This window comes from Brienomyrus brachyistius, unplaced genomic scaffold (assembly GCF_023856365.1).
Source record: "Brienomyrus brachyistius isolate T26 unplaced genomic scaffold, BBRACH_0.4 scaffold38, whole genome shotgun sequence".
NCBI classification, from domain to species: domain Eukaryota; kingdom Metazoa; phylum Chordata; class Actinopteri; order Osteoglossiformes; family Mormyridae; genus Brienomyrus; species Brienomyrus brachyistius.
In genome coordinates, this window is record NW_026042313.1 from 3077353 (window position 1) to 3099179 (window position 21827).

The 21827-nt window shown below is 40.7% G+C and overlaps 1 protein-coding gene across 1 annotated transcript in view; it reads left to right on the top strand.

Annotated features, from left to right (window-relative positions):
- Nucleotides 1–12082: 12082 nt before the first annotated feature.
- Nucleotides 12083–21827, top strand: part of LOC125722367 (arginine-glutamic acid dipeptide repeats protein-like) — a 150029-nt gene continuing 140284 nt past the window's right edge. Inside the window, exon 1 of the mRNA XM_048998514.1 lies at nucleotides 12083–12241. The gene's annotated coding sequence lies outside the window, so the exon portion shown is untranslated. The remainder of the gene's footprint in view (nucleotides 12242–21827) is intronic.

The following is a 21827-nucleotide window of genomic DNA, read 5'->3' on the forward strand; positions in this document are numbered from 1 at the left end:
CCCTCATTAGTCTTTGTGTTTAAGTACCTGTTTGTCCTGTCATCCCCTGTCTAGTCAGTAACTTCTACCTTTGTGTTGTCTGTGCTCTTCCCTGTACCAGTCATAGCATTTTGGATCCCTCGTGTTCCTATTGCTTTCCCGGCCTTGTTTAGTTTTGATTTAATAAACCCCCCCTTGCATTCTCTCAATGCCCGCCCTTGAGTCATTTGCCTCTCAAACCATGACATTGTTGTTGCTTGTTTCCAGCTGGGGCATTTTGTGTGGCACAAGTTATGTTTAGCTCGTTGCTAGCCTGCTGTTTTTGCCACAGCTGCAGCTGTTCATGCTGTTAAAAAACATGGTCACAGCCATGTAGGCTAGGGCTGCATGGTATTGGACAAATTTCAGATATCATAATGCGATTTTTTTGTTATAAAATGCTGTAATAATTATAAAGTTAAAAAACGAATTCAAAATAAATACATGTCTCACAAACCTATCTATGAGTAATTTAAACAGCAAGGATGAAAATGATTATGATTGGCATCCAGAGCTCATTCAGAAGCAATGGCAGTAAACTGGGCATCTTTGCTTAGACTACAGCCCCTGAGAACCAGATGAGCTGCTGAGAATAGATGGATGGATGGTGAACATCACAATACCACAAAAAATGTCTCAGGAATGGGGTATGAGAGGCCAAGTTATTTGATAATGGGTATTCCTCTTTTTGAATGGGCAACAGAAAAAGAACAATACAATAATATACCCACTGCAGTATGTATGTGATATTGATCTTTATGTATACAGTGCAATAAAACTAATGATGAGCTTTCTGTCATTTTATACACTTATAGCTTTTGTGTATTTGTGCCTTGCATTGTCAATGCGTAATGTTTCAGTTACCCTGCATGTTGTTGAAAACATACAAGAACAATAGAAACAAAGGTATAGCAATAATATGGGAGATATTTTGTGAGGTGGACAAGAGATATTACTTTTTAACGCAGAGGTGCACAGCTCAGGGTAAAAAGACACCCCTATAAAAGACAGACACTGTTTGCTTATTCTATGAATCACTCTCAATGTTCTTGTGAAAGTGTATCCTTCCTGCGGAGATTAAAATTGAGTTATAGCTTCCAACACATCTTTTCCCAATTTGGTTCCTATTCACACTTGAGTCTTACGTAACCGAGAAGGAGACTTTACAAAAGAGACATGATAAATTCGGAGTAAATTTGCCCTGTCCGTTATGCCTTTGTTAACCCCTTGCCACACCATGAAAGCAGGACACTTTCTTAACAAAACAATTATTTTTATTTCAGTGAAGGTGTCCATCATGGTGCTCCAGTTTTCACACAAATACAACTATTTTTGGTTAATACTTGTATTAATTATTGCATTAACAATTGTGTGGTGTCTGACCTGTCAGCATGGTGCTAATTTAAATCTATCATAACGCCTGCAGGACTTTCAGGTATCTGTATCAGTTGCTTAACTCTAACAGGCCTTCAAAAAATTAAAGTTGCTTACCTATGTAGGCAGATAGGGTGGAAGTACTGACTGTCGTGGGTCATTTTGCTTGGTTGTGCGACAATAAAGAATAAAGAACACCCAAATGGTATGTCAGTGAAATAATAATGTTCATTTCCTGGTTTGGGGTCTGTGACTGTGGAATATGTAGGTTTATTCTGTGTGCTGTGTTCCTAAATTTTTCAGTGTTCTGTGGCCTGTGATTGGAGGCGGTTGTAGCCCAAGTGGCACCCTAGATGAACATCACCCCATCCCCTCCCGGTAACCCCTACAGCCACTGCCAGAAGAAATATGCAAATGCTAAGAGTGAAGAAACAAAGGTTGTGTAATGTTGTATAATTGTGTGTAATAGTGCAATAAATACTTAACATTTTCCATCCACCCATCATCCATCCAACCATCTTCCGTACTCGCTTGTGCTATGTAATGTAGTGGCGGTCGGAAGCCTATCCCAGAAGCTACAAGTGCAAGGCAGGGAAAAAACCAGGACGTGGCAACAACCAACTGCAGCGAAACATTTTATATACCGAAAAAATAAAAAAATTAAATTATTACAAATAACAATAATTACCTCTTATAAAACAGGTGTCATGTCATAATGCATCATTATTTCTGTGATCGCATTGACTTTAACTGTGTTATTTATGATGCCCAGATAGGAGAAACAGTATGTTAATAGATTTTAACTTTTACACTGAATATACAGACTATAATCTAATTTTTATAGTATCGTGACATGGTTGTATATGTGCAAGCAAATGAAACCGGCTGTTATGTTCGCTCCCCTCAGAAGCTGACGCCCTACGTGGCCACCTACTGTATGTTCCCTCCCCATGATAAACTTGCATATTTTGCTTCCTGAAATAGGCTCTGAATTGGAATAATAGTACGGCACAGACTGTATATCAAATATAATCTGTTTGGGGACTGTAGGAGAAAAACTGCAAATACATCAATACTGTCCCACACAGAGTGCTGAAGAAACAATAAAACATTAATTCTCTACTAATTAAAAACATCTACCCATGACTGCTATTCTAAGAGTCACAATGACCACAGATCACTGCCTGGAAGCACAGGAAGGACATTCCAGACTGGATGCCACTGCAGAAATACCTCATACTTTCATCAGCTGAGGAGACTTGGACCATGCCAAGGAAAATGTAGGCCTATTACTCACAATCTGTCACTTATTATAGGGCATTTATTATATGTTGATTATACATAGTCCTGGTCAGGATTATTGGCACCCTTCAGTTGTAAGTACCAAATGCAGAACATCTTCAGAAATAAATGCAAAATGCAAAACTAATTTTGTATAATTTGAATATTTAATAAAATGTCCAAAGTTACTGAACAGCAACAAAACAGACATAAAATGCATACTGGACATGGTTATTGACACCCTCCAGTAATACTTAATCACAGATCCTTTGGCAACAATGACAGATTCTAAACGTTTCTTGCAGCCATCTACAAGGTTCTTGCATCCATTTGCTGGTAGTTTCTACCACACTTCAAGCTCTTTAAGTTTGTAGGAGTCCTGCAATGGTAGATTTCAGCTTTCTGCAGAAGTTTTCAGTGGGATTTAAGTCAGGACTCACCGCTAGCCAGTTAAAAACAGTCCACCTTTTCCTTTTCCACCATTTTCTTATACCGTTGGATGTGTGCTTTGGGTCATTGTCCTGCTGAAATACCCAAGACTTTTGTCTCCAACCTAGGTTTCGGACACGGCATAACATGCTCTAAAATGCCATGATAATCTTCTGAATTCATCCTTCCTTTGGTACATTCAATGCCTCCAGAACCAGTGGCAGCAAAGCAGCCCCACAACACGATAGAACGTCCTCCATATTTTACTGTAAGTACAATAGGGTGTTCTTTTCCCTATGGGCTTCATTCTGTCACCTACAAAAAAACTGCTGCACTACATTCTCAAAAAGTTATTCATTGGTTTCATCTGTTCATAGAACATTATCCCAGAAAGATGGATAGTTTTTGCAAACATAAGTCTTGCTTTTTTTGTGGTGTTTTTTCAATAGTGGTATCCATGAAGTCATACTGGGTTTAGTATGTGGCATATGGTATGGGCAAAAACCACCACTCCAGATTGTTCAGGTTAGCCTGAACCTCTTTAGGTGTCTTGTATGGTGTTTGTTCCACAATCTGCACCAACATTTGCACCCTTATCTCATTGAGCACCACATCCTGAAAGGTGTCTTAACAGTTTTATAACTGTGAAACTTCTTGATAACATTTCGAACTGGATTTCAAATTCTTTGCCGTTTGCCTTATAACCTTTGAAATTGTTCTGCTTTTTCATAATAGCAGTTCTGATGCTTTGACAGCCCTCTTGTCTTTGGTATTGTGAAAAAGAAACTGGAAGCAATCAGTCCGTTTTTATGCAGCAATACCTCATTCATTGCTTAATTCAGATCATTTGAACACTGAAGATGCACAGGTGAATCAGATTTGTTTCCTGGTTTGTTTGAGGAAATAATTTACAATCATGAAATGCATGCCAATCATTGTGTCCAGCATATATTTTATGTCTATATTTTTGTTTCACTATATGAAAGTTTTGTTGTTGTTGTTGTTCAAATATCTTTCGACATTTTATTAAATATTCTGATTATACGCTCGTACAAAATTGGTTAATTTTTGCATCCATCCATCCATCCATCCATCCATCCATCCATCCATCCATCCTTCCATCATCTTCCGCTTAATCCGAGGTCGGGTCGCGGGGGCAGCAGTCTCAGCAGGGAGGCCCAGACTTCCTTCTCCCCGGCCACTTCATCCAGCTCCTCTGGGGGGATCCCGAGGTGTTCCCAGGTCATCCGAGAGACATAGTCTCTCCAGCGTATCCTGGGTCTTCCCCGGTGTCTCCTCACAGTGTGACATGCCCGGAACACCTCATCAGGGAGGCGTCCAGGAGGCATCCTAATCAGATGCCTGAGCCACCTCATCTGGCTCCTCTCAATGTGGAGGAGCAGCAGCTCTACTCTGAGTCCCTCCCGAATGACTGAGCTCATCACCCTATCTCTAAGGGAGAGCCCAGCCAACCTGCGGAGGAAACCCATTTCGGCTGCTTGCACCCGCGATCTCGTTCTTTCGGTCACTACCCATAGCTCATGAGGTGAGGGTAGGAACGTAGATAAACTGGTAAATCGAGAGCTTTGCCTTTTGGCTTAGCTCCTTCTTCACTATGACAGATTGATGCAGCGCCCACATCACTACTGATGCCGCACCGATCCGCCTGTCGATCTCCCGTTCCATCCTTCTCTCACTCGTGAACAAGACCCCGAGATACTTAAACTCCTCCACTTGGGGAAGGACCTCCACCCTGACCCGGAGAGAGCACCCCACCCTTTTTTGGCTGAGGACCATGGTCTCAGATTTGGAGGTGCTGATTTTCATCCCAGCTGCTTCACATTCGGCTATGAACTGTCCCAGTGAGAGTCGAAGGTCATGGTCCGATGAAGCCAACAGAACCACATCGTCTGCAAAAAGCAGAGACCTAATCCTGAGGTCACCAAACCGGACACCCTCAATGACCTGGCTGCGCCTAGAAATTCTGTCCATAATAGTTATGAACAGAATCGGTGACAAAGGGCAGCCCAGGCGGAGTCCAACCCTCACCGGGAACGAGTCCGACTTATTGCCGCCCATGCGGACCAGGCTCTGGCACCAGTCATACAGGGACCGAACCGCCCTTAAAAGGAAGCCTGGCACCCCATACTCCCGGAGCACCCCCCACAGGATTCCCCGAGGGACACGGTCGAATGCCTTCTCCAAGTCCACAAAACACGTGTAGACTGATCGAGCAAACTCCCATGAACCCTCCAAAACCCTGCTGAGAGTATAGAGCTGGTCCACTGTTCCACGGCCAGGGCAAAAACCACACTGCTCCTCCTGAATCCAAGGTTCGACAATCCGGCTGACCCTCCTCTCCAGGACCCCTGAATAGACCTTACCAGGGAGGCTGAGGAGTGTGATCCCCCTATAGTTGGAGCACACCCTCCGGTCCACGTTCTTAAACGGGGGGGGGGTTCTTAAAGAGGGGGACCACCACCCCGGTCTGCCAGTCCAGAGGCACTGCCCCCGATGTCCAGGCAATGCTGCAGATGCATGTCAACCAGGACAGCCCCGCAACATCCAGAGCTTTGAGGAATTCCGGGCGAATCTCATCCACCCCCGGGGACCTCAGTGACCTCCGCCCCAGAGATAGGTGAGTCCACCCCCAAGTCCCCACCCTCAGCTTCCACATTGGAAGGCGTGTCTGTGGGATTGAGGAGGTCTTCGAAGTATTCCCTCCACCGACCCAAAACGTCCCGAGTTGAAGTCAGCAGCGCACCATCCCCACCATAAACAGTGTTGATGTTGCACCGTTTTCCCGCCCTGAGCCACCGGATAGTGGACCTGAATCTCCTCGAAGCCATCCGGAAGTCGTTTTTCATGACCTCGCCCAACTCCTCTCACATCCGAGATTTTGCCTCAGCAACCGCCAAAGCCGCATCCCGCTTGGCCTGCCGGTAGCTGTCAGCTGCGTCTGGAATCCTACAGGCCAAAAAGGCTCGATAGGACTCTTTCTTCAGCTTGACGGCATCCCTCACCTCCAGTGTCCACAGCGGGTTCGGGGATTGCTGCCGCGACAGGCACTGACCACCTTACGGCCACAGCTCCAGTCAGCTGCCTCCACAATGGAGGCGCGGAACATGGCCCATTCGGACTCAATGTCTCCCGCCTCCCCCGGAATATGGGAGATGTTCTACTGGAGGTAGGAGTTGAAATAAAGTGCACATATGGACACTCTTATGTTTGAACATGGTGTTCATTATGGACAATCCGTGACGAGCACAGAAGTCCAATAACAAAGCACCGCTCAGGTTCAGATCGGGGGGGCCGTTCATCCCAATCATGCCCCTCCAGGCCTCACTGTCATTGCCCAGGTGAGCATTGAATCCCCCAGCAGAACAAGAGAGTCCCCAGGAGGAGTGCTCTCCATCACCCCTTCCAATGACTCCAAAAAGGGTGGGTATTCTGAACTGCCGTTTGGCGCATAAGTGCAAACAACAGTCAGGACCCGTCCCCCCACCCGAAGGCGAAGGGAGGCTACCCTCTCGTCCACTGCGGTAAACCCCAATGTACAGGCACCCAGCCAGGGGGCAATATATATGCCCACCCCCGCTTGGCGCCTCTCTCCGCGGGCAACTTCAGAGTGGAAAAGGGTCCAGCCCCCCTCAAGTCGAGGTAAGCCTGACTATATCTAGCTGGAACTTCACAACCTCACACACCAGCTCAGGCTCCTTCTCCATCAGAGAGGTGACATTCCATGTCCCTAGAGCTAGCTTCTGCAGCTGAGGATCGGACCGCCAAGGTCCCTGCCTTTGGCCGCTGCCTAACTCACATCGCATCCGAACCCTATGGCCCCTCCCATAGGTGGTGAGCCCATTGGAGGGGGGACCCACGTGCCTTGTTTGGGCTGTGCCCGACCAGGCCCCATGGGTGTAGGCCTGGCCACCAGGCACTCGCCATCGAGCCCCACCCCCAAGCCTGGCTCCGGGGGGGGGGGCCTGGTGACCCGCGTCCAGGCAAGGGAAACCGTGAATCCAAAATCAGTTTCTCAAACTACACACTCTAATATATTTATCCTCTCCCTCAGCTGTGCACCGGGGCCTCCCTCTCCTCTTTTTATTGTGGTTAGAGTCTCTGTGAAGGGAATAGTACACAGCATTGTAGGAGATCTTCAGTTTCCTGGCATTTTCTCACATGGAATAGCTTTCATTTCTCAGAAAAGAATAGACTGATGAATTTCCAAAGAAAGTTCCTGACTTCTGACCATTTTGAGCTTGTAATCCAACCCACAATTGCTGATGCTCCTGATACTCAACTAGTCCAAAGAAGGCCATTGTAATTGCTACTTTAATCAGCACAACAATTTTCATCTGTGCTAACATACTTGCAAAAGGGTTTTCTAATGATCAATTAACCTTTTAAAATAATAAACTTGTATTAGCAACCACAGCATTCCACTGGAACACCGAACTAATTGTTGCTGGTAATGGGCCTCTGTTCACCTATGTAGATATTCCATTAAAAAACAGCTATGATAGTCATTTACAACATTATCAATATCTACACAGTATTTCTGATCAATCTGATGTTATTTTAATGAACAAAAAAAAAAAAAAAAAACTTTTTTTTTCCAAAAGAATTTTTGAAGTGACCAAACTTTTGAATGGTAGTGTGTATATACATGTTACACCGGATAAACAATGGTAAAGTAATAACAATTACAACACTGTAAGATAACAGATGTAAAGTTGATGTTTAAACTATAAACAAATTTTTTATATATCTCACATTTTCATCAAATTTTTTACAGCCTTTGACAACTATAATTGCTTTCTGTAGTGTTTGTATTTTATCAAATCCTCCAAGCAGTTTCTGTCTAGTGAATAGGGTCAGGTTACAGTTTCTGCTTGTCTTCCAGGAGAAATTTTTATTGCAAATACTGTGGTGCTGTGTGTCCTTCACCATCAGTGGCTAGTGGGCGAGTCTATCTTAACACATTTGCTTTTGATCGAAGGGTAATTTAAGTCACTTGGGTCCTCTTTCGAATGTGATGCAGTAAAACTCACCTAACATTTTTTTCACCACTGCTGGCTGGGGCACTTGAATCTGATCCATTAGGGGTGCTGACCATCTCTTCACTTTTTCTATGTGCTGTGTAGCCACCCATTGGTGAAATCAGGAGAAATATCTTGTTGTCAAACCCTCTCAGAGATGACACAGTCTACCTGGTCTCAGTTCTAAGGCTGAAACTCAGATCTCGGAGAAGCTTCACATTCCACTTACTAAGATGAAGCTGAAGCGAGCTGTAATGTGTAACCACACTATGTAACTAATGAAACAAATTATTAGTGAAGTGAAAGTGATTAGGGTAAGTATTGTTAAAATGGGAGACCTGGATAAATTTTGCAGTTAAAATATAGGTTTAGTAGTGCTTTAATTTCTCTTCTATATAGTGTTCAAGGGGCATTATTGTATTTAGAATGGGATCAAGTTGGGATTCAAGACAGTGAGATGATTCTACAAATTTATCCAATGTTACGATCCCAGTCAAGGGAAAGGGAATTAGGATAAGGGAACAGACAGGGTACGGGAATAAGGGAACACACTTTCTTTTTATATTGTTATATCAAAGCACATACAAATAACAAGAAACCCAGTGAAAATTACTTCTAGTGTGATCACTGCCAAAACAACAAACAAAACCCCAACTACCAAGTGTGACCCACAGCTATTCTTACCTATGTGCAAACAAAAAGGAAACCAAAAACTGATGACTGTACCTTACTCCCTAACAGAAGACACAGAATCAAAACGCAATCACAAAACAAAATGGCAGTCACTCCTTATACACCGGTACAACCACACACTATTAAAACACATGCACACAAGCCAAAGCAACAGTATCCAAAGGGGGCAATCAAAAACATAATCCAAAAAAGTGGAAAAATCAAACGCAAAATAACAAAACAAAAAGGCAGCAGAGGTACAAAAAAGTCAAGGCGAGAATCAGAAACCAGAAAAAAAAACAGAAGTCATACACAGTCAGAATAATTGAAGGCAAAGAACAAACAGTGAGCTAGTGGAAGCTAGAATGGGCTAGAGTTTGAATCAAGGGGGGTCTTTTTGAATCGTGCTTCTGGGAGTGATGAAACGGATGACGTGGATGTGGACAGGTCTTGTGGAGGTGGGGTGAGGGGTTGAAGAGTAAATGGAGGAGAGGAGGAGGCAAGGCATAGAGTTGAAGGGTGAATGGGGCGAATGGAGGATACAAGTGGGCAAATGGGATGTGAAGGGCGAATGGGGTGAATGGAGGAGACGAGTGGGCAAATGGGGCGAATGGAGGAGACGAGTGGGCAAATGGGGTGTGAAGGGCTAATGGGGTGAATGGAGGAGACGAGTGGGCAAATGGGGCGAATCGAGGACATGAGTGGCCAAATGGGGTGTGAAGGGCGAATGGGGTGAATGGAGGAGACGAGTGGGCAAATGGGGCGAATCGAGGACATGAGTGGCCAAATGGGGTGTGAAGGGCGAATGGGGTGAATGGAGGAGACGAGTGGGCAAATGGGATGCAAAGGAGACCTGGAACAAAATCTTCACAGAACACAACGCAGGTCGTAACACCAGAAAAAAAAAATTAGAAAGTGTCCTATTAACAATGCCCACCCTAATTGTCATCGTTGACACAGTACACAGTGCACAATGAAACGTATCCTCTGCATTTAACCCATATGTGACATAGCAGTGGGCAGCTAATTCAGCGCCCGAAGAGCAGGACTAAGGGGCGGAACCTTGCTGATTGGAGATTCAAACCAGCAACCTTTCAATCACAAGCACACTTACATTAGGCATTGGATTATTAACTCTTGGATCAGGTATTTGAAGAAAAGAAAGTAATTTTATCTAATTAATCACTGCAGTACAACATAATGATGACCATTTACTCCTAGTAAAGGTAACAGCATCATTTGCTTTTGAACACAACCCAGATATAGGCCTACAAAATATAATTAAAATTCAACAAATTAATTTATGAATAATCAACATGTAGCACAAATGTCAAACCAAAAAATGTCAAATTCTACATATATAATGTGATGGTATCTGCTTTCCCTACTTGACCAAGCTGTCGTGGAGCCTTCCTGAAATATGATCTGACTGAAACAAACTCCCCCGCAATTGGCTGAATATTCCACCAGTAACAGTCTTCAGTATTATTAATGCTGAAATGTGACCTATTAAAGCTGGCACTGTAAATCGTCTTTGAAAAAATTATACCATTTGGGATCACTAGGCTAGAACGGGTTAACCACAGTACTTAAATTTTTTTAGCAATTTACCCAGCGGGGTATTCCACAATAGCAAATCTGGTTAAACATCGATCAATGCTACTAGAGCAGAGTCCCTCCTGTGAATTGAACCTGCAACCTCCAGGAAATGAATCCTATTCTATATTAACAGGTTGTGCCTAAAAGTGAACGATAATATCTGTATCACATTAATCTACATCATTATAATCTTTATTATTATTCTCAGTAAACTTTATAAACCGTAGTAACATTGCTCATACGCACATAATGTTATTGTTATGGTATGTCAACCTCTGTCGTTATAAATAACAAAAAATAACATTTTTGACAATTTTTTTTTTACATTTTAATAAGAGCGAGTTCTGTTTTGCCGTTGTTTTCTTCGCGCCGCAGAAGGATTTATCAACATGTATTTATCTTATTTAGTTGGACATTTTGTTTTTACTCGCTCTACCCAAGTTCGGTGATTTAGCACAAACACTGATTTTAACAATGATTTCTCTAAAAATCGAGTGCGGTCACAACACTATATTGAACAATCTAAAAGCCAAATTTCGTATTACGCGCTCAGAGGACAAATATACAACTACATCGGTGCCTTGAGCATGCTCGGATTAATAAAAGGTTTAAGAAAAAGCAGTTTTGTTCAATGGGATGCCATAGTGTCCCAGCTGGACATTATTACTTCAGGACATGTGATGCTCTGTGATCGGTTTTTAGGCTACCATTACACAGCGAGAAGATCATTTTTCCACGGGGTGTCGCATGTGTATCTACGCTGAACAAACAATGAAAAAAGAAATAAAAAATGTTTATTCACCGAAAATGGATGTTTTGTATCAGTCGCCTATAAGAGCAGTGTTTACAGGGTCCCATTTTTGTCGTTTAGAGACATACACGCTCCCACTGCACAAACCGGTGATTGTTGATAGCAGTATTTTTAGGTACGGTTTTGGTTATTTTGTTATTCACAGGCAAATTTTTGGCCTATGGTTTGAGTATATTGTAGCGTCATTAGCTTTTTATCATGTAATACATTATTCGGTGGGTGTGTATTAATTTAACATTTAAATCATCCAAGCACTTAACTAACTAATGATGATAGCCAGACATCACAATTTGCGTAATAGGCTATTCCCAGTCGGTGACCATGAAATAATCTCGGGTGGAAACGCCTTACCTTAATCCTCTCGAGCGATTTGGCCTAAATGAATATTTATCTCCGCAACTTCTTTTACATCGATGTTTCAGTTTCACGGTCTCTGAATACATCCAGTCAAGGATGTGACTATATGTCGTACCCGAATCGCCTAAACCATGCGTGTCACATCAGCAAAAATATAACGTCAAGATTTCATTTAGAACTGTCAACACGTGATTCTTCTCCTTCTTCTTCTAATAATAACAATAATAATTATTATTATTGCTGAATTATATGCTCAACTCACTTTAGGTTTTGAAGCGTTAAGTGTTACGTGTTAAATCCCATTGGTTGGTATGGTGCCAAATCTACCTGGTTAGCGTATCTGGCCGCATGACACTGGGAAGTGGGCTGAACCTCTTTGATTTTACACCATTCCCCTCACTGGAGCGTTTCAACTTCAGGGTTTTCTTGCTGACTGAAGAGGGAGCGAAAAAAAAAACTCAATACTGGTATTTACACTGGCTTTATGCTGAGCAATAAATATTTATGAGAGAAACACAAATGATTAGCGGCTACCGAGTACTTTCATAAATACACAAAGTGGCACACACTTTCAATAAGCGGGCTAGCTTGCTAGCTGCCTTGTGTGTTTTTGTTTCAACCATCTGTAGCAAAAATACTGATGTTGTAGAACAAGCTAAAGGTAAGTTAAAGTGGCAGATGCTCCGCGCCTTGCTGATGTTTGGGGAACAGTTGTGGATATTTCTAGCTTGTGTAGTTGGTTAGTCGAAATAAATGTAACGGTCAGTTGGAACAGCGTGTGTTAAGATAACGGCCTTTGCTAGTCAGCTAAGTAATTGTTTTGCTTAGCTGTAGCTAATTAGCGGGCTAAGTGTTTGATCTGCCTTTTTCATGAGAACTGATATGAAGAAGTGTTACACAGTTATTTCATGTACTGTTTGTTAGGATGTCATCCAGTGCAGAAGGTACGGATAACCTTAGTAAGACATGTCTTATTGAAATGAATGGCTTGCGGCACCTAAAGACCGTTAACTAACTAGCTGCTCATCCGACAGCTTTGCTAATTACGTGAGTATTCATGAAAATTCAAGCTGCTTAGGTCCAGCTAGCTGTTTCTACATTGCAGTTGTAACCCAGGTATAGCAAGCCGTTTTACCTTTTATTTCTCTTATTTGGCTTTATTGTAATCATCGAGGTATTGTAAAATTGACTAAAATAATGAAAACTAGTTGGCCCGTTCACAGTCTATTAGCTTGTATTATGTGTGAGGAGGTGTGAAAATGTCTGCCTTTAAAATTGCAGTCTTTGCATGACTGGATTTTATTCTGCCTCTTCGTTGTTTGCTTAACTTGATAGCTTGACTCGTAGGCTTACGTTGAATCACATGGATACTATTGATATCACAGTTCAAAAAGCTCTTGTATTCTTTTAATGAATCCGACCCAATTCATTTAGGGTCTTGCGAAATGCTATTGTATGTAGTCGTTATCTTATTGTATGTTAAACTTGCATTTTGTAATTGCACCGTGGTTCATTGTTGGCAAATTGTTCATTGTTGGTACGGCTAATGAATATAAAGCCAGTTTCTCTATCAGATTGCTACTCGACCAACTGGGTCCGAGTCCAATTTCTTCTTAAGGTGGATTTAAAGCATTATTATCATCCGGTTTGGCGCGATCTGAGATCAGAGCTGGTATGCTGAGGTAGTTGAAGCTGCGTGCACTTCCCATAACCCCACTGCTGGCCATTGTGGTTTACATGAGATGAGTCCTCGTTTAAAATATGCAGCACGCATGGACACTTGGCATATTAGATCGCAGATTCAGATATAGATGGGGTTTGAATTACACATTTATGTCACAAAAAAACTAACGTAAACATCATTTTTTATTGAATTCTGCCACGGGCTTCAAAGGTAGATTAATTTTAAAGCTGCATTACTAAATTAAATAATACGGCAGTCTGTAAGAGGGGGATGTAATTATAATGCTGTCTATTGTTCTTTTTCAGCGTGCATAGTTTTTGTTGCAGCTAATTGTTACACATTGAATTTTAATTAAAAATAATGTAATTCAATCAAGATAGGTGTGCAAGTCTGATGTCCCCCAACACACATTTTCAAAGGCCTTGCTGTTCTGATTGGGTTTGATATGTGAGCCATAGAGGCATGAGGATATTTAAGTGACACTGTTTACGTTGTTTATGGCTGACTTTAACATCTACAGTACTGTTCCATATGCCTAACTGACTTTTTCATGGTTTTATGTTTTGCAGCGATAATGTCAGATCAAACTTTGGTACAGAATCTGTACCTTGAGCGTAGCTGCTGTTATATAAACCAAAATATATTTAAAAAAAATCCTATAAATATAAATCTCATATGGCACCAAAGCACAATTGTGTTTGTCTTGACAGTCATTGTCTTGCACTATTGGCACACTTTTTGATGCTAGAAAGACATTTTTTCCCCTAGGAGCAATGTGATTGATAATATGTCTGTTTTGGCATAAAAAAATATAATTAAGCATATATTTCAGAGTATGTATATAATATGCGCTATTGCCAAAATTAGTGTTTATAATTGTTTGACGGTGCTTTTAATTTTGAAAAGGTTACTTCTTACAGTGCTAATGGAAAGGTCCTGATGAAGGTTGTATATGCTTTACTATGACACTTTTATTTTATTATGACGCTTTGTCACCTTTAGTGCATCGACTTCCTCTGGAAAGAAACCTCTTCTGTCCTCTGGAATTCCAATGTTTAAACATACGTTCAGCTGAGGGTAGCAAATTGAGCAAGTGTTCTGTTTTACATACAAAAAGACATTTGATAGGTGTGCTGTTTAATTATGCTGTGGTAGAATCACAAGGTGTGTGTTTGCTCGACCTTTCGAGTTGGATAAATAATGAATCGTGCTGTGGTTGGTCTTAATGAATTCACATAATTCATTCTGGAATTAAACATTAAATATCACAGCCACAATACTAAATTTTGATCTGCTAGTTTTTGCTTTCATGTAGTATGGAAATGGATTTCTCTAAGATATTGTTAAAAAATTGTTACTTTAAGGCCCCGTGTTTCTTGACATCATGTAGTCGACTGAAACATAATAGTTGTTTGCAGTCAGGCCCTCATATCGGTGAGAATAGTTATGGGCAGAAGTACATTTCAGCCCAGTGCTTTATCTCTGCCTTGTATGGGTGATAAAATAGGAGGAATAATGCAGGATGTCAGACGTACTTTATACACACTTTGGAATGGAAAAACTCAACACACAAATAGCAAGCAACTAAGGAGCAGTATGTTCCTTATTTGCAATCAAAACAGCTTGACTCCTGTATGCCGTCATACAACTCATGAACTGTATGCAGTTGGATAATGAACCTTTAATCAAGACTGAATGTCCTCTATTCTTAGTGATGGAGCTGGAAATTTACACTCTTTACCTATGAACATCTCTTTCTATAAGTTCTGTTATTGTGAAATCCAGTTAATTATCAGGCATTTGACTTCATCTTGCTAATCATGAAACCATTCTTGAAATTGGTTTTGCAGTTTGTGTTCAGCACAGTGGACCTGACTCTGTGAAGGTGTGTTAATATCTGGCTGCTCTGTGACTTTGCTAAGCAATCAATGGAATTCTGTGACTCTCACAAGATGCCCGTGCTGTCACATGTCTGCCACATTAACTTAATCACTGATATTGTTTGCTAAATACATATTTGACTTATTGATACTAAAATCTGTCCAAATGTAGGAGAAGGAGTGGGTGGAGAATCAAATCATATAACGCTTCATAGGCGCTCATAGGGCTAGGCTTTGTACCTCTAAAACCAGGTTCCACATCATTGTGTATTGGCCTTTTGTAGAAGCAGTTTTCACTGTGTCACTGTCTGTGAGTTTCAACTTACCACCTCTTTGACAATGCAGTGTTTGACATTTTATGATTTTTGACAGTGTTGCCCTTGCGATCCGTCATAAAAACTGGAAAATACAGCAACTGCGATTTTATGCCTGTATGGGAAATTCTACCTAAATTTGGGAATGTCATGTGATTTTTGTAGCAACATTTCTGAGTGTGATTTTGTGGTGTGTTAATGATGGCTGGTAGTTCAAACTTCCCTTTGAGCATTTTGATATAATGTAGACTGCTCTTTTTGTTGCTCCCGGCAATTATTGGAAAATCATATTAAAACCAGAAAGGGGTTTGATAACGGAGTGAAGCTGAATGCATCAGGCGTATAAGCCTATTGGGAATATGTGCATTGGGTATTCATGTTCGGTTACATTTAAAAAAGGCCCCAGTTTTAGTTGAGCCAGGAATTTCCTTGTGATGTCTGGGGGTAACTTCTTCGTAAAAACCACTTTTGTTCAACTTGTAGTACATTCATTTTGAATGTACTTGTGGGTGGTCCCTGTGTAGTTTTATCAGTGCTTGTGATGGAGATTTTCAGAAAGTAGTAAAGCATGGTAAATTGCAATGAATGGTTAAGTGCTTATCCAACTTTTTAAGTTTTAGTCCTTTTAAAAAAGAGGTATGTGTACTAGTTGTAGCATTACAATCCAAACAAGTTTTTTTTAAAACATCATTTAGGCACATTAGGTTACATTGCACTATGCTTGTGATTCTGTTAATAAGCAATGGGCATGGTGTGAAAGTTAAGGACAGTTGTAAATGGCTAGGCAATATCTAAGAAAATATGGATTTTTTTTTTGTTGTAAAAAAATGCCCCCACACACATGCGCACATGCATGCACGTAGCAACAATCAGGGCAATTTTTGTTGCAGGAAAGAAGTGAAAGCATGAAAAAAAATGTATACAGATAATCTGCTAAACAACCTGCGTTCAAACTTGTCCCCCCTGGGGGGATTGCTGACAAGTGATGCTGATCATCTTTTTTTTTTTTTTTTTTTTAGTCTCGGTGGAATACGATTGATCTGCAGTGTAGATTTAAGATGTCAAAAATATGGCGTTGGCCATCTAAAACCATCTACTGCAGTGTGTCACAAGTTAGTAAGCCATAGCTACATACTGCCATTACAACTGATGTTTACATACAGTGATACATTTGCTTATCATACAAGTAGTTAAGCACATTGGAATTATTTAGACTGCACCAGGATTAGGGCTGTAATGATAATGAAATTTTAGTTGGCGAATAATTGTCATACAAATGATTACGATTAACGATTTAATTGTCTTTTTCTGTTACTTGAACATAAAGATTGAATTTGCCTTTTTAAGCTTTGTAAACAAAAATTGTGCTGGCAGATATGACAAAAATAATGAATAAGAAGTTAAATGCCTTGAGAGAGCGTTGTCACTACCCAGTCCGTACCACCTAACCGATTTAACCTTGCAAGTCTGCACTGCCCAATCCATTCATCCTGCCATTTTATGGCAAATTATATTGTCTACATTCACAGTAAACGAAGCCGGGTAGCTTAATGGAATTAAGGTAGTCTGGAGTAACTATAAGTGAATGAATACAAAATCCACTTAAACTGCGGCACTTTAAATCTGACAAGTTATTCAACTGAGCAAGAAATCTGGCTTCATGAAACGTGGTACTGGCCTCTGGTGTTAATGATTCCGTTGACTTAAAAAAAAAAAAAAAAAAAAAAGGATCCATTTTCTTTGCTTGTCATTTTAATTGTTCACTCCGGTCATCTATTTCCAGTTCTTGGATCAACACTATTACTTAAATATCCCATATCTGACATGTTGGTTTGTATTTCCATCAGTTGAAATTGCTGCCATCTAATGACATGGTATTTTAGGTATATTTATAGCTTTGTTTCACTCTAAACTGAAATATGAAATTTGGTATATTTTGTTTGTTTCCACCATATTTATATCCAGGGGTGCATATAACTGATACACAAGTATGCATTTGTCATATGTGCAAACGCAGTTTACTTTATGTGCGTTCTCGCTGTTATGACAAGGAATCACTGTGCATTTTAGCCTTTATATTGCAAAAGAAGTACAAATTAGCCATGAAAAGGTTAAAATGCACAGTAATCTTGTCGTAAATGTGTGCGCATAAATATGTATTTGCGCTGCAACAACATGAAATTGCTATGTATATTGCTGGTGAATGCATACTTTCGTATAAGTTATGTGCACCTGTTTATATCTTTCAAAGTCAGTTGGATTAGAAAAAAATGGACTAAATAAGAGCATGTTTCTCTAGTACTTTGTCCTATCGGCATAATAAACTGACTTTACTGCAGCATAATAGTGGCAGCCATCACGAACATATACAGTCATCCCACCAAAAGACCCATAATCACACATTCAGACACGAGTGCAGAACTTTCAAAAAACAGAGAGTGAACACACAGAATCCAGAACTGGAGTATCTGGCTGAATATCCATTTCCGGGCTAGTGGAGATTGCTCACAAGCAGCCTGTAAAATGAACCTGATGTAAATATTAACGGGTTCAATTTAGGTCATGGAAATGTCATTAAATGAGTGCCAATCAAGCATTACATGATGGAAAACAATGTGGAAATAGTGATAGTAATATGGCAGCTGTGTCATCCAGCTGTTTTTACACAGATGAATTGAGGCAAATCTTGCAATTATGCTTAAAAATAATTGTGGTCAGCTCAATTAATTGTGATCAGGCAATTATGTAATAATTGTGACAGGCCTAATCGGAATCATAAGCTAGAGGGTGGAACTGAAAGCCAGTTCATAAATCTTTATCATGCTTTGTGTGTAGCGTGAGCCTACTTCCCTGACAGGTAATAATTGTTGGTTAGTCACTGTCAGATATCGACACAGTTACTTGTCTGATATCGTCTATTACTGATAATGTTTTTGTCATATCGCCCAGCCCTTGTTGCATGCCTAGTGGATTTTTGGCTCTCTAAGAGATACTTAACTGTCAGTTAAACTCTGAGAGCAAGTAAAAATAGGTAATAGCTCCTATTCACAATTTTGAAACTTAAAAAAAAGTGTTAAAAATCCTTCCTTTTTCTAATGCGTGTTCAGAAGCGTGATTTCAGTTCAAACACAGATGACTGATGAAGGGTACATTATTTAAATGAGTGACATGTACTGCAGTTAAAACCGTTTCAGGTATTTTGCCATAGCACTGTCACATTATCATTGGCTTCCTTACGAGGCATTTATTTTCTTACATGATTTTTTTTTTCCCTTTGGACAGAAGTTCTCATAGATCATGGATTTCAGCCTGCATCTTGAGTTTTTCCTTGCAACAACAGATCTACATTCCCGCATTGTCAAATACTATATACTGTGTACCCCTGGGAAGGCATCTCGCCAACTGCACGGCTGTGTGTGTTAAATGAGCAGTAAGGGCAGTGCTGGTTTTTCACTGAAAAGCCTCTGTATAACATGCTTGTGAGGCATTGGGAGATGCCTACCGAGGAATCATGTCAGATCACGTATGTCTGGGGTAAAACAGGATCTGTCACAATGGCAAATCAGTCTGTCCTGGGGTGATATGTCTAAAACAGAGGATTTCTGCCCTAACCAAGCAGCATATTTCACAGGTATTTTCCTCCTTTTGCTTACAGAAGAAAGAACTTGTGTTATCACCAGCAGTCATTTGTCTGTAGGTGATTCACCCTAAAGGTTTGTTTAAGTGGACTTGAAAACACTTAAGGTTCCAGCTCTGTTATGTGCCCAGTGATATATGACTTTGCAGATTGTAGCATTTCAGCAAGTAGGCAAGGAAAAAAACTCTTCTGAACTGGCCCCTGGAATAGCTTTTATGAGAATGAGAGGACAGACTGTTCAATAGCTGCTTGATGTGATGGTTGTATGCAATGTCAACGGCAGTTATTATGGATAAAATGACATTTAATTAGGAGACAAATTTGCTTTAATTACTGATGAGACTAACAGATGTCTATCAACCCAGCATGTTAGTTTGGCACTCATTTGATTGATGGCTGTTTAGTGCTGTATACAAGGTGGTTGTTTTGGAGTGGAGTTAAGCAGTTTTTAGCTAGGGCTCCATTTTGTCCTTGGGTATCTTGCTTCCTCAGTGTGCAAACAGCAGCACTAAGCCAAGTGTGTGTAACACAACAGCCTCTGACAGAAAGCCTTTTGGAAAACCTGTTTGCTGTTCTCCTGCACAGTTTTTTTTTTTTTTTTTTTTTTTTTTTTTTTTTTTTTTTTTTTTTCTTTTGTTGCCCAAAACCCATTTCCCTCCACCATGTTGCATTAGAAGTTAATGCTCTGGACAAAATGACAGTGTTATTGTAGAGAGCCCTTTGAGTGCAGTATACTCATTAAATTTAACAACCTGTCAGCTATTGCTGTCTTTACTGCATACAAAGCTCCTCTGCAAAGATGATATAGATTGTCTTTTTTGGGAAACAAAATGTCAAAATGGTTGTAATTGGCTGTAGCAGTTAGTCACTGAGCCATTTTTCGGTTTTAAGATGTTTGGATGGCTCTCTGGGCACGTATACAAGGAGTTGTGGTGGCAGCTAACTGTTAACCTGTCTGATTTTGATTTGAAAACTAATTGGATAGAATCATTTGCCAACCTTCTTATCCTACTTTTAATGCTAGTTACCGGAGAATCATAGTCAGCCGGCATATGTTGTGCACCTGTTTTCCTCAGATGTTACATGACTTAAAAGGTATTTGGAGAAAAGCTCTTTTCTCTATCCACTGCTATTAATTGTTTAATAATGGCACCTTTTACTTTGGTTTTATTTTTGCTGGTTCTTAAAGTAACATTGCCTTTAATCTATTTAGCAGTTATCCAAAGTATATTTTTGAGAACACAGGGTCACACAATCCTTGGAGCATTTGGGGGTTAACGGCCCAACGGTGAAATGTCTCTGCTACCTTTGGGTTTTGAACTGCCGACTTTCTGATCAGAGACATAGCATGCTAATTGCTAACCCATTGAGCCACACACCAAGCTCAACATTACACAGATAAAGAAGCAAAAAAAGTTACAAAAGCCACTGATAAAAACTCTGCTGTTTTCTCCGGTAATTGTCATCCCTAAATCAATACTACAGAAGCTACAATACAAATCTGTGTAAGTGATGACTGAATTAGACTTGTTTAATACAAACCTGCCGTTAATTTGCTCCATTTGTGTTAATGTCTTGTGGATGTGCTGCTTTTTGGTTGTTTGTTTGTATTAAAGTTGTATGCCAGCAAGTGCCAAGAGCATTCTCCTCATTAAGGCATTAATGCTTGTTTTGATGCACCGATGTGAGTGGGATTCAGCCCTCTCTCTGTGGTGATGCACAAATAGCACTGGTGTCATTTTTGTCACTAGTGTGTCATAGCCCTTTGCCACCTTCAAGTAGAACTCTGACAAATTCTCTGCAATTGTTACAAGATGTCTCCCCTAGTCAAAGGCCCTGTCTTCTGAGTGGGGGGTGGGGGGAGCTGTAGCTTCACTTTCCACCAAGGCCAAGCCAGATACAAGCTACAGTAGTATAAACATCATTCCCAAGGGACAACTGAAAGCATTCTTAAGAAAGCTATTAACTTACTGCATTCTTACCGAGACAGTGTTTTTGGTGTTTCTAGTTTGGAAAAATGGCAAAATTGGAGTAAGAATATATTATTGGTAATTTCTGAGAGCAGAGGGACTAAGTAGTCTCAGAGGAGTTTGATGTGATTTGTTCGTGGAAGAGGAGGAATTTTGCACACCACTGCACAGCATCTAATCTGCAAAGCTCATTGTTGTATTTAAATAGGTGCGACTGCGACCTGATGACGGATTGTAGTACTACTCAGTGCTTCCTGTAATTACATTTATTTCGGTGAAACGGGATCGGAATGTAGAATGAAGCCTGTTTATGCTGACTCCTGTGTTATTGATAAGCCTTTATCTAGGCTGCATCGTTAGTTCAGGTTGTTAGCATTGTATAAGTTGTGTAGCTAAACGAACGTACAACATATTAGTGTATATGTTATTTTTAATCTGTGCTCGTGCTGCTCCTGTTTATGTTCCAGTACTAAAGTGTGACTCTGTGTTTTGCTTGTCTGACATTCTAGAAGTGGTGTTAGACTGTGAAGCGCTTTGGTTTCATGAAGGCTAGCCTGAGTCATTGCAGACGGACAGGACTATAAACTGCAGCCTCCCTGTATAGAGAAAGTCGGAGCTCTTGACAAATGGTGCCTTCCATGGAACTGGGGAGGGACCCGAACAAGAGTCCCTATTTCACTAGTGACACTGAGCACTTCCTATAGTGGCTGCTTGAGTGACAAATGGCTTGGTTCCCCCTGGAAGTTTGCTGAAAAGTACAGA